Source organism: Engystomops pustulosus, chromosome 2 (genome assembly GCF_040894005.1).
Source record: "Engystomops pustulosus chromosome 2, aEngPut4.maternal, whole genome shotgun sequence".
NCBI lineage: Eukaryota > Metazoa > Chordata > Amphibia > Anura > Leptodactylidae > Engystomops > Engystomops pustulosus.
Genome location: NC_092412.1, coordinates 47,677,369 through 47,688,717, shown reverse-complemented (window position 1 = coordinate 47,688,717; position 11,349 = coordinate 47,677,369). Strand labels below are relative to the sequence as shown.

The 11,349-nt window shown below is 40.9% G+C and overlaps 1 protein-coding gene across 3 annotated transcripts in view; it reads left to right on the top strand.

The window, feature by feature from the left end:
* The first annotated feature begins 5,607 nt into the window (after positions 1-5,607).
* Positions 5,608-11,349, top strand: part of LOC140117597 (phosphatidylinositol 3,4,5-trisphosphate 3-phosphatase TPTE2-like) — a 53,080-nt gene continuing 47,338 nt past the window's right edge. For 2 of the 3 annotated variants that reach the window (XM_072134473.1, XM_072134471.1), the window contains exon 1: positions 5,815-5,958. The gene's annotated coding sequence lies outside the window, so the exon portion shown is untranslated. Of the gene's footprint in view, positions 5,756-5,814; positions 5,959-11,349 lie in introns of those variants that run through there. The other variant, XM_072134472.1, reaches the window with a different exon arrangement.

Sequence of the window (11,349 nt, the reverse complement as noted above, 5' to 3'; positions counted from 1 at the left end):
ACCTCATGCTCCTTGTCAGGAGTCTGTCTTTGTCTTACCACAGAGTGACCAGAGAGTTAAAGTGTGGAGCCCACCTTCAGTGCTGCCACTGAACCCAATCCCGAGAACCAGGAGACTCGAATCCAGAGCTGCCGCTTCCACAGTTTGGACACAGCTCCATCCCGGCCTGCATCTACTACCACGCAGGTGCTTTATTCATGAGGACGTTTAGGGCCATTGCCTGTTCCACGACCACTCCAGTACCAGAATCCAAATCTTTGGTTAGACCGTTTAGGCCCATTGCCTGCTACCTGTTATTCAATAAAGAACCGTGAGTTGAACCGTCCCCATCCATTAACCAGGGATCTATCTTATAGACACTCAAGGAGACCTGCCACACCACCTGCTTGAGACCTGCCAGGCTGTAGGACAGCCCTCTGGTCTCCATACCAAGCACCCTAGGCCGCAACCGCCAGCCACTCCGGTATTTTGGGCCCGGCTGCTCCAGGCCCCAAGAAAAGGCTAGGCCCTGGTGGGGGATGTTGCACGTGTTTAGGGTGTTAATCCAAATTATGTCACATTTACATTACAGAAAAACCTCCATGTTTCCAAATGCCATACTATCATCCATCCCCAATTGGCTCCAATGGCCTTCACCAAGTATATACGCCGCTCTTCAAAAGTATGCTGAATGGAAAGACGTACCAAAGTACCCGAATATATGGCAGTGGTGGCGAATCTAAGGCACAGGTGCCAGAGGTGGCACTTAGAGCCATCTCTGTGGGCACCCAGGCCATTTCCCCTAACACAGACCTTGAAAAACAAGTTGAGTGACTGCAGACCTCCTCTGGCTGTCCTGGCTAGCTCAGGATGTGCCACGCTTAGTGCTATTTAAAGCAACAATTCCTGGGACTGCAGAAGGACCAAGGTGGTGTGGACAGACTGGATCATCAACGGTGCCCCTTCCCTACGATTCTTCCTATTCATGGGACTCTTGAGGGAAGCTACAGTGATAATCCAAATTTATCTTCTACCGTATTGGTTTTCTCAGGAGACCAATATAATCGAAAGCTGTGGCAGAGCAGGAAGCAATAAGTTGCTGATTAAATTTCCTTGTCGACACTTTCTGATAAATAAGTGGGTTTTTGGGACTACTTTGGGCACTTAGACTCTAAAAGGTTCACTATCACTGGTATACGGCCGAAACTGTGCAGACTAAGACAAAAAGGATGCCCCCACCTGCCAGTAGAAGTCTATGGATATGTTCAGCATATACATTGCTTTGGTATGGGGCTATGCTCTATCATGACCACATCAGCAGAAATGGAAAGGAAGTTGATGATTATGTAGGATTCCATACTGTATCCTGTGTTTGTGCCCTAATCTGTCATACACAGATATCCCTGTCAATGAGACTGCACTGGCAAGCTGATAGGTCTCTCTTGTGATTAATAATATAATACTATAATAGTAATTGCACATAAGTATCATACTGAATCCAGATAACATCTGCAAACAACATCCAGATACCTATTGTAACACAATTGCTACATAATAGTCCAAATAGCATTCTCCAATAAAGTGTATACAAAACCTAGATAACAAAGTCACAGCATTCACACTGCAATATCTCTGCTGCTGTAAAGCAGGGGTCACACAGCACTTCAATAATGGTAATAAAGTTACAGCAATATAAGAAGTGTGTCATTCCAGGAAGCTTCTGTGAGTTTCAGTCATTTCAAGCATAACTAAACTTTCAATAAAACTTTATAAATGATTAGTGCAGACGATAATATTAAACTTTATTACGTTATGTGTCTTTTACAGTATTTTCCTCTTTTTTTCTTTATTTTTCAGCAGTTTGTGTAAATTACCTTTCTGTCCTATATCTACAGCTGAGAGACAAATGAACATTATAAAGTGTCTAATGATCTATCTCTTGACTGAAAGCCACTGGATCGTCTAATCTCCTTAGTGAGCTGAATCATCAATGGAAAAACCCTACAGGCATGTCTATCATGAGCCTCCGTATCTCCCTGAAGTAGATGGACCTCTGAAGTATTTCAGATACACTGCTCACTACAGGAGAAAGCACAGAAACAAAGCACAGAGAAACTGCTTAATGAACTATATTACAAGGTTCACTATTATCACCTGCTCTTATTTCCTGAAATAAAAAAAATTGCATTAAAGGTTTAGTTACTCTTTAAGTGTCTGTGGTATCATGAGTGTTTCATGTGTCAGTCAGGTAAACTATTGTGATTACATAGTGATGATTCTGTGGACAGAATTAAAGGTTGACAACAAATGGTGTCTCCTACACCTGCACATTTAGGGCCTGTTATTGTTCCAGGGCCTCTGCCCAGTGATGTACAGTATCTTCCTTGATGTCCAGTGGTGTAACTAGGAGATACAGGGCCCCCTCGCAGGCTACTGCATGGGGCCCCCCTTCCCACTTAAAAAATATACATATTAGTATACTCACACATGCGAGTTACAGTCAAATATAAATACACTCATGTGCACACACAGCGTGTCCATGCAGTGCCATATGCAACATACTCACATACAATGTATACAGACACCATATACACATCACAGATACTGTATGTATACATCACAGTATATGTCATATACATATTATGCTGGACAATATGCAGTACAAGATATAATGGTGCACATCCTCCATTCTTTATTGTGTCAGGTTGGATGACGGGGCCCCCTGACACTGCGGGCCCCATAGCGGCTGCTATGGCTGCTACCGCTGTAGTTACACCCCTGATTGTGTCTTTCAGGTGCGATCTTACTGCTGCAGTGGGATGGAGCTCAACCTTTGCATTGTGAAGCTTGAATTCCGCACCTAGCATTCGCTTTAGCAATTGATCTGAGGCAGATTATAAAATGTATTTGTGCGGGGTAGCTACTGGCGGCTAGTTTGCAGTGATTACACCATGTGTGTTCTTGGCCTAATCCAACACTGTGTATTTGACTACTTTACATATTCCAGTATGCCATATATCATTTTTTAGCTTCTAGTAATTCATATTTTCTGACCAATTCATTAGAAAAAAGTAGGACACACTCAATCTAGAATGTGGGACTTTTCTTATTTCAAAAGTGGTTTGGACTCTTGGGATAGGGATGTACAAGGCATTGGTTCGGCCTCACCTGGAATATGCTGTCCAGTTCTGGGCACCGGTCCATAAAAAGGAAGCCCTGGAGCTGGAGAGGGTTCAAAGTAGAGCCACAAAAATGATAAGGGGTATGGAGGGTCTTAGTTATGAGGAAAGATTAAAACAACTTGATTTATTTAATCTGGAAAAGAGACGACTATGAGGGGACATGATTACCATATATTCCGGCATATAAGACGACTTTTGAAGACAGAAAAATCTTGTGTCTTCTCTGGGGTCGTCTTATACGCCGGTAATCCCGACCGCCCGCCGTGCTGCATGGAGAGGGCTCACGGGCTGAGCCCTCTCCATAGCCGGTAAGTCTTTGCTGCATATTGCAGCAAAGGCTTACCGGTAACACCCGCGATCGGTGCTAGCATGTTTTCACAGCGTGGGCTGCCGGCAAAGCTGCCAGTAGCCTCAAAAAGATAGCGGCGCTTGGGCGCCGCCATCTTACCTGGGATCGCCGCTCCCCGTGACGTCATCGGGGGCGGCGATCCGTCTCCATGGTAGCCTCGGGTCTTCCGAAGACCCGAGGCTATTTCGTTTTAACCCCTTCATTACAATGTGCTGATAGCACATTGTAATGAATGAGGAGGAAAATCCCCATATACTGCCATACTGTAGTATGGCAGTATATGGTAGGATCAATCAGACAACCTAGGGTTAAAGTACCCTAGGGAGTCTTAAAAATAGTATAAATAAAAATAAAAAAAATTAAAAAAAAAATTATAATAAAAAAACCTAAAATTTCAAATCACCCCCCTTTCCCTAGAATTGACATAAATATAAATAAACAGTAAAAATCATAAACACATCAGGTATCGACGCGTCCGAAAATGCCCGATCTATCAAAATATGATAACGGTTTTTCAATGTGTTTAACCCCGTAATGGAAAATAGCGCCCAAAGTCGAAAATGGCACTTTTTTGCCATTTTGAAAAATATAAAAAAATCTATAAAAAGTGATCAAAAGGTCGTACAGTCCTAAAAATGATATCATTGAAAATATTATCAAATTTCGCAAAAAATGACATCACCCACAGCTCCGTACACCAAAGTATAAAAAAGTTATTAGCGCCAGAAGTTGGCAAAATCAAAAAAATAATTTTTGTACAGGAGGTTTTCATTTTTGTAAATGTATGAAAACATTATAAAACCTATACAAATTTGGTATCCCCTTAATCGTACCGACCCAAAGAATAAAGTAGACATGTCATTTGGGGCGCTCAGTGAAAGACGTAATATCCAAGCCTACAAGAAAATGGCGCAAATGCGTTTTTTCACCATTTTCATTGCATTTGGAATTTTTTTCCTGCTTTTGAGTACATGGCATGGAATATTTAATAAAATAAAAATTTAAGGTACAGTATGGTAACATTTACAGTAAAATGGACGATGGTAATGTTGTTGTTGTATGCCTTATGTTTATGAGCGACAGTTTTCCTGCTATATACCTGCATGTCATAAGAATTTAAATTAAAAAAAGAACCATGTTAAATTCAAATCTGTTTTTTTTTAAAAATTTTTACCGGTGTTTTGTATGCGTTGGAAAAGGGGTAGTCTTATACGGCGAATATATCTTAAACTTTATATTTTAAACAGGAAAGTAGGGGGGTCTTCTTATACACCAGGTCGTCTTATACGCCGGAATATAAGGTAATTTATATAAATATATGAATAGAAAAATATGGTGGAAAGTTGTTCCAGATTAAATCAAATCAAAAAACAAGGGGCCACTGTCTCCCTCCAGAGAAAACAAGGTTTAATCACAAGAGCCAACAAGGTTTTTTACTATGAGAACTGTCTATCTGTGGAATAGCCTGCCTCAAGCGCTGGTCACAGTAGGGACAGCAGAGAGCTTCAAGAAGGGTCTTTTTACACCTAAATAACATTGATGGTTATGTTATATAGAATTGTTTCCCCTAAATCCCTTCCTCATTTAATCCCTTCCCTTCCTTGGTTGAATTTGATGGACAAGTGTCTTTTTTTCAACCGTATAAACTATGATACTATGATACTAAATTTGTCTCCTTTAGTGATTCTTGTAATCAAATGAAAGAGAAGGATATAGAAACGAATTCAATGACATTGTCATACCAGAGGGAATAGGGACAGGAGAGGCATTTTTACGTAGCGTAAAAGATTTTTTTTTTTTTTAGTCATACGGCTAGTGACAAGCAGAATAGTCCTAGCCGGATATACTGGGAAGTGCTGATTCCAGCAGAGTTACATGTTTTCCAAGTATTATTCCGGGGAAAAAATCTTCCTAATAATCTCATGACTAAAACTTCCAGGTTTTAAATATATGACCGCACCAAAAGGGTTAAAGTTCACTTTATAATGGATAATGTGCTTAGTCACTACATTGATGTTACATAGTAACAAAAAAAATCTGGGATAAGGAGGGTCAGAAAATAACACAAGACAAGAGTCAGCAGAAGTCAGCAGAGGAAGTGGAAAGTGCTGGCTCTGCACTCGCAGGAGGAGGGCAGAGGAAGAGGGAGACAGCAGGAAAGCGAGGAAGACACAGAACAACAGAACCAAAGTCACTGTGATGGAAAACAAGTAAAAAGGAGAAGCTGCAGAAGAGGCGCATAGAGGTGAGCGGAGACTTGTACTAATGTTTTGGTTTCTCCTACACATTCTCCCTCCCCTTCCCAGTCCCTAAGTCCTTCCTCCTAAATCAAGTTCATTCAAGAAATGTGAGGAGGTGACATGGATCTGGAGACATCTGGGTTTGGCATTACCACATTGTCACTTTATAGATGAGCTGTGTAACAGCAACGAGGAGCCGGTGGCTGAGGTAAGACTACATTACACTCATTCTACAGAAAGATACAATTACAACCATTAGCCCTCACAGAATGGCCTCTACGCAAGGGGCCGGGAACTGGATGCACAACTTCATGTCCATATGATAACAATTGCAGATGGCTCTGGGAAGGATTCTCTGCTATGCTGGAAAGTTAGAGAGATGAGGCAGATGTTATCCAGGATCTTCATGTACATTGTAGACAGTGGTCAGCACAGAAATGTACACTATGTGATATCTGAAGAAGAGACTAGTCACTTGTTTGTAAAAGTTAACATACTACATATTACTTATATTAAATCTTGTCACATACAGTATAGAATTCAGAACATCATGACATTATGTATACGATAGACATACACAAATACAATATCCTGAGTTTGTACATATACATATTTCACATACAGAATGCAATGCACACCTAATGTATAAACATTCCCAGAATTTACTTCAGTCACATACAGAATCTGACATACATGTACACTTACTTCATGTATATACAGAATCCAATGCACTTATTAAAAAAAACTTTACGTTGTACACATATTATACATATACAATGTACAGGCAGTCCCCGGGTTACGTACAAGATAGGGTCCGGAGGTTTGTTCTTAAGTTGAATTTGTATGTAAGTCGAAATTGTATATTTTATAATTGTAGATCCAGACAAAAAAAATTTTGGCCCCAGTGACAATTGGAGTTTAAACATTTTTTGCTGTAATGGGACCAAAGATTATCCATAAAGCTTCATTACAGACACCTTACAGCTGATTATTGCACCCTGGGACTATAGTAAAGCATCCAGAGAGCTTCACCAGAGGTCAGAGGGGTCTGTCTGTAACTATGGGTTGTCTGTAAGTCGGGTGTCCTTAAGTAGGGGACTGCCTGTATATCCCAAATAATAATAATTCCTTTGATATATATATAGCGCCAACATATTCTGCAGCATATACAATCTCATACACTTATAGGGTCAATACACTCTCAGTACATCATCCATATGCACTTATTTCACATATGAACCCCAATGAACATATATACAGTACATACATGTAAATGCTCAGTAGAATAATTTCTATAAAATTAAGTTATTGACATAAAGTTATTTGAAAAAAAAAACAATCTAAAAGAATTAAAAAAGTAATTCCCTTTTCCTAGGACACATATAAAGATAGTTAATAATTTCTTACACGTTACCCCCGTAATTACACGCAGCTGTGTCTCTTGGAATTTATAAAAATGCAGTGATCTTCTCCCTGCTGTTTGCGCATGTTTCAAAACGCAGACCACAAACTCATGCGATTTCAAAAACGCAACTGCTTTGAAAAACGCAATGAAAACGCATCCCAAAAAAGCAAGGGAGAAAACGCAAAGTTAAGACACTTTGAGGCACATTTACTAAGGGCTTTGCAACGCATTTCTGTTGGACTTTCACCGGCTTGCACAGGTATTTACGAAGTGTCTGCACCGCTATTGTGTTGCACTTGACCCTTTTGTGTTGCAGCTGTGCTAGGTACCATGCAACACAAATTAGGGGGCATTCAGGTGCTCAGTTGGACCAAGCACTGTATTTAACATGCAAATTGTGTTGCACGCCATATGTTAAAGGTGCACCACAAAAAAGTTGGTGCCAGTCAGGCCAATGCAGGGAAACGCCAGATTCATGATTTATGGTGCACGATGTGCCACGATAAATGTGCCACTTTATCCAAAAACTCATTAAAAAAGCCAATATGCAAAACTCATGCGTTGTACAATGATGCAAAAACGCAATGAAAAAAAGGCACCAAAAACACCACATGTGTCACCATCCTAACGGTTTTTGATGCACTTTCGAATGCCAAACCAAGAAGAACATGTAATGGACATATACTGCGCCATTTTATCCAAATCCACTCATTTTGTAAATGCAGTCCCATCGCTATATATGTAACTATCACAAATGATGTGAGGAGATGAATAATGGTGACTGTGTCTTTTTCATAGTAGGAAGGACTGGTCTCTCAATGTCACAGGGTTATTAATATCTTAATCCCATTGAGCAATCACTGCGCGTAAACACTCTTTATGCAAATATTCAGTCATATCTCAGGTTTGATCTTTACAGATTTGTAATTTGTAATATAGGACTTGCAAATGACAACATTGTAAGTTGGAGTAAATACGAAACACACGCAACACAACACATTATACACATTACACACACATTATATAGGGGGATAACTTTAGGGGGTACACTGGGTGCTTATAGGTTGTCTGGTCCCTGTATGAAGAGAACAGAAGAATAAGCAATACATTAGATTGAGGTGACCATTAGCTTATACAGTAGTGATGGGAATTCCGTCTCTTCTTAGTGAGCTGGGTCATTAGGCTCCGCTCCCTAAGAAGAGCCAGCTCTTCTGAATCTTAAACAGCTCCCTATTAAATATATAAGTATATATACAGTCAGTCACCGGAAAACCACACCACTTTTAGCACGATTTTATCCAGTTAAAGGGGGTGTGGTGAGCCGGTTAGGGGCAGGGTTTAGAGAGCCATTGGCTCAATGATTGGAGGTGGCTCAGGTCGTTCATAAACAAGAGCTGGCTCTTTGTACCGGCTCGTTCACGAATGACCCATCACTATTTTACAGACACATAACATTCATATGTCAATGACAATGTCAGGCTTGTGCTCAGCCTCCACTAACATGTAGGAGATAGACCCGAAGCTCCTCCAAATTCCATTGTCTTCTGCTCTACGTCTGGCCTCCAGTATTGGGTTAGAGCCTAGGCCCACCATAGGATCCTCTAGTACTCTGTGGGTCCGGCTGTCACTGCACACACATAAAGGGCCATTTCACACAGTTATGTCTGATTGTGTTTGCACAGACATTTACTATATACACACACAACAGACTTCATACAAAACACACATAAATATCACGTGCACAATGTCACATAACTGTTTGGTGACACCTTAGACAATTTGCAGTCACTTTTTATTGTGTCAGATTTTTTAGATGAGAGATAAAGTTTCATAAAATTGGAACAACTGTAGTTGCCACCAGAGGAAGGAAGTCTGCAGCTCTATTATGGTACTCTTACAAAATTAAGGAAAATCTTCCACCAGGATGAAGGCTTGTAAACCATGCACACTGACATACTGGGGCGTGCTCCCTCTGGCAGGATCTGCTCTTCTATTAGCTTCTAATGCCCTTGTTTATGTTACAAAAACATTATGCAAATTAGCCTGATGGGCTCCATGCTTCATAGCTGTTAATTGAGCCCAGAGCCCCCCAGGCTTATTTGCATACAAACCAGGGCACAAGAAGCTAAAATAAGAACAGATTGTGCCAGAGGGGGCACGCACCAGTATGTCGGTGTGCTTGGTTTACAATCCTTTATGCTGGTGGTAGATGTCATATAAAGGGGTTTTTCTAGATACATCCCTGAAGGGGCTCCTGTGGGATACATAATCTGCTGCTTCTCCTTTAAAGAAGTGCAACAACTGGTTGCTAGGCTGTTGGCAAACATCTTAGAAAAGAACCATTAGTACATTGTGGTTTTTATTATGAACAGCCCCCATGTGTATGAATGTAGCATAACTGGAACCTACAGTATGTGGCAAATGATACTGATTGTTGATGGACTCTATATAGGGGAACCTTAATGATTTAGTATTTTAGGCAACATGGACGATGAGTTGGTGGCTGCTCTTCTCCACTGAACACAGTATCATAGTAGAGAAGGTTGAATAAAAATATCAGGTCCATCATGTACAACCAGAGACCCCAATGCGAGTTCTGCTATAACCATAGTTGTTGGACTCCTCTGGAGCCATATATCTCTTAGGACATAAATGGACTAGACAAACATAGTCCTTTGATGGGTCATTCAAGATAAGAGAATTATAGCTGTAGCGTCACACCTATAGGTTGTGTGCCATAACATATATTGATATGCATGTGGCCACAAGTATTAGCTCAGGATCCCTGTAACTCTACACTGAACTCAAATAGATTAACACAGAGCAACCATAAAGTTCATTGTCTGTCTGTTTGCTAGTGTGTGTGTACAGAGTTGTTAAGTCAATTACATCCGATCATTAGATTACAGGACACAGATACCAGACTGTGCCAATTTACAGCTATTGATACCAGACAACGCTACTGCTCATTACCTACTTTTTTATGTCCATATTCATAGGGACTAGGGATGTTGGGGTGTCCCCACAAAACCACAGCCGCTTGCCCATAAGTGAGTACAGTCTGAAAAAAAAAACATTCTGCTGATCCCCTTCACATAGGAAGATGCACATGTATCACATATATAGGGGCACATTTACTTACCCGGTCCTGTCGCGATCCCTGATCTGGACTGTCCGACGATGATATCCTGCATGTGTCCCTTCCCTGCAGGTGCGCCGGAGTTCACCATCTTCTTCCCGGTGTATGTAAGTGCATTTTTTTGCGACACAATTTGAATTTTAAATCTGGCGTTTAGTCCGAATAAGTCAGGTTGTCCGACGGCCACGCCCCGATTTATCTCACATGAAAGTCGGCGTGATTGCGCCAAAATCTGATCGCGTACACCAAAAACCCCTGTTAGATGTGGCGCAAATCGGCGAGGCCTACAACTTATCTCAACTGTAGGGACCATAAATTTAAGGGTCCTTAAATTTACAGCATGTGAAAGCGCTTCTGATGCAGCTAACCAGCGGCCTTTGCTTCTATGGTGTCCCTGCCTCCTACACGAGAGATCAAAATTAGAGAACAATTTCTTAAATGTCAAGGTCATTGTGTAGTCCTATGTAGATATATCCATATGTTAAGCTTATTTTCATTAATTGTAAATGAGTGAACGCTTTCAGATATTTGCAAATTATTGGTGTTATTGAAGCACATGTTGCTAATTTCCTTATTTATCTGAAGAACCCTATTTAACTGGCAGCCTAACTTTCCAGTTTTGCAAAAACGGTGCGCCATTCCAAAGTGACTGAAACCCTATGGCAGCAGGGTGTCCAGATGAAGGCCAAATGGGTAACCCTATCAGCTATAGCATGAGAAGTTGGTTGTTCCAAATCTGTGATATCTAGAATATTGGATCTTTACATGATCACATACTCATTCAACTCCCCCAAGAAGGCTGATTGTCCCCTAAAGACAAATGTAAGATAATGCAGAGAATCTCCATGGGTAATTGTTTGAACACTACAGCTGGAATTGCTCTCCAGTTCAGCACTGAACCGGTCTGAGGATTTGTCTCATCATATAGTGTCAGAACATTTAAAGTAAACCTACCGTCAGAGGTTTGCAAAACTTATATTTTGCAAATTATCGGTTGTAGCTACTGGGGCATGGAGTAGCCACTCCACAAGCGGCTACTCCACAACCCAGTGCGT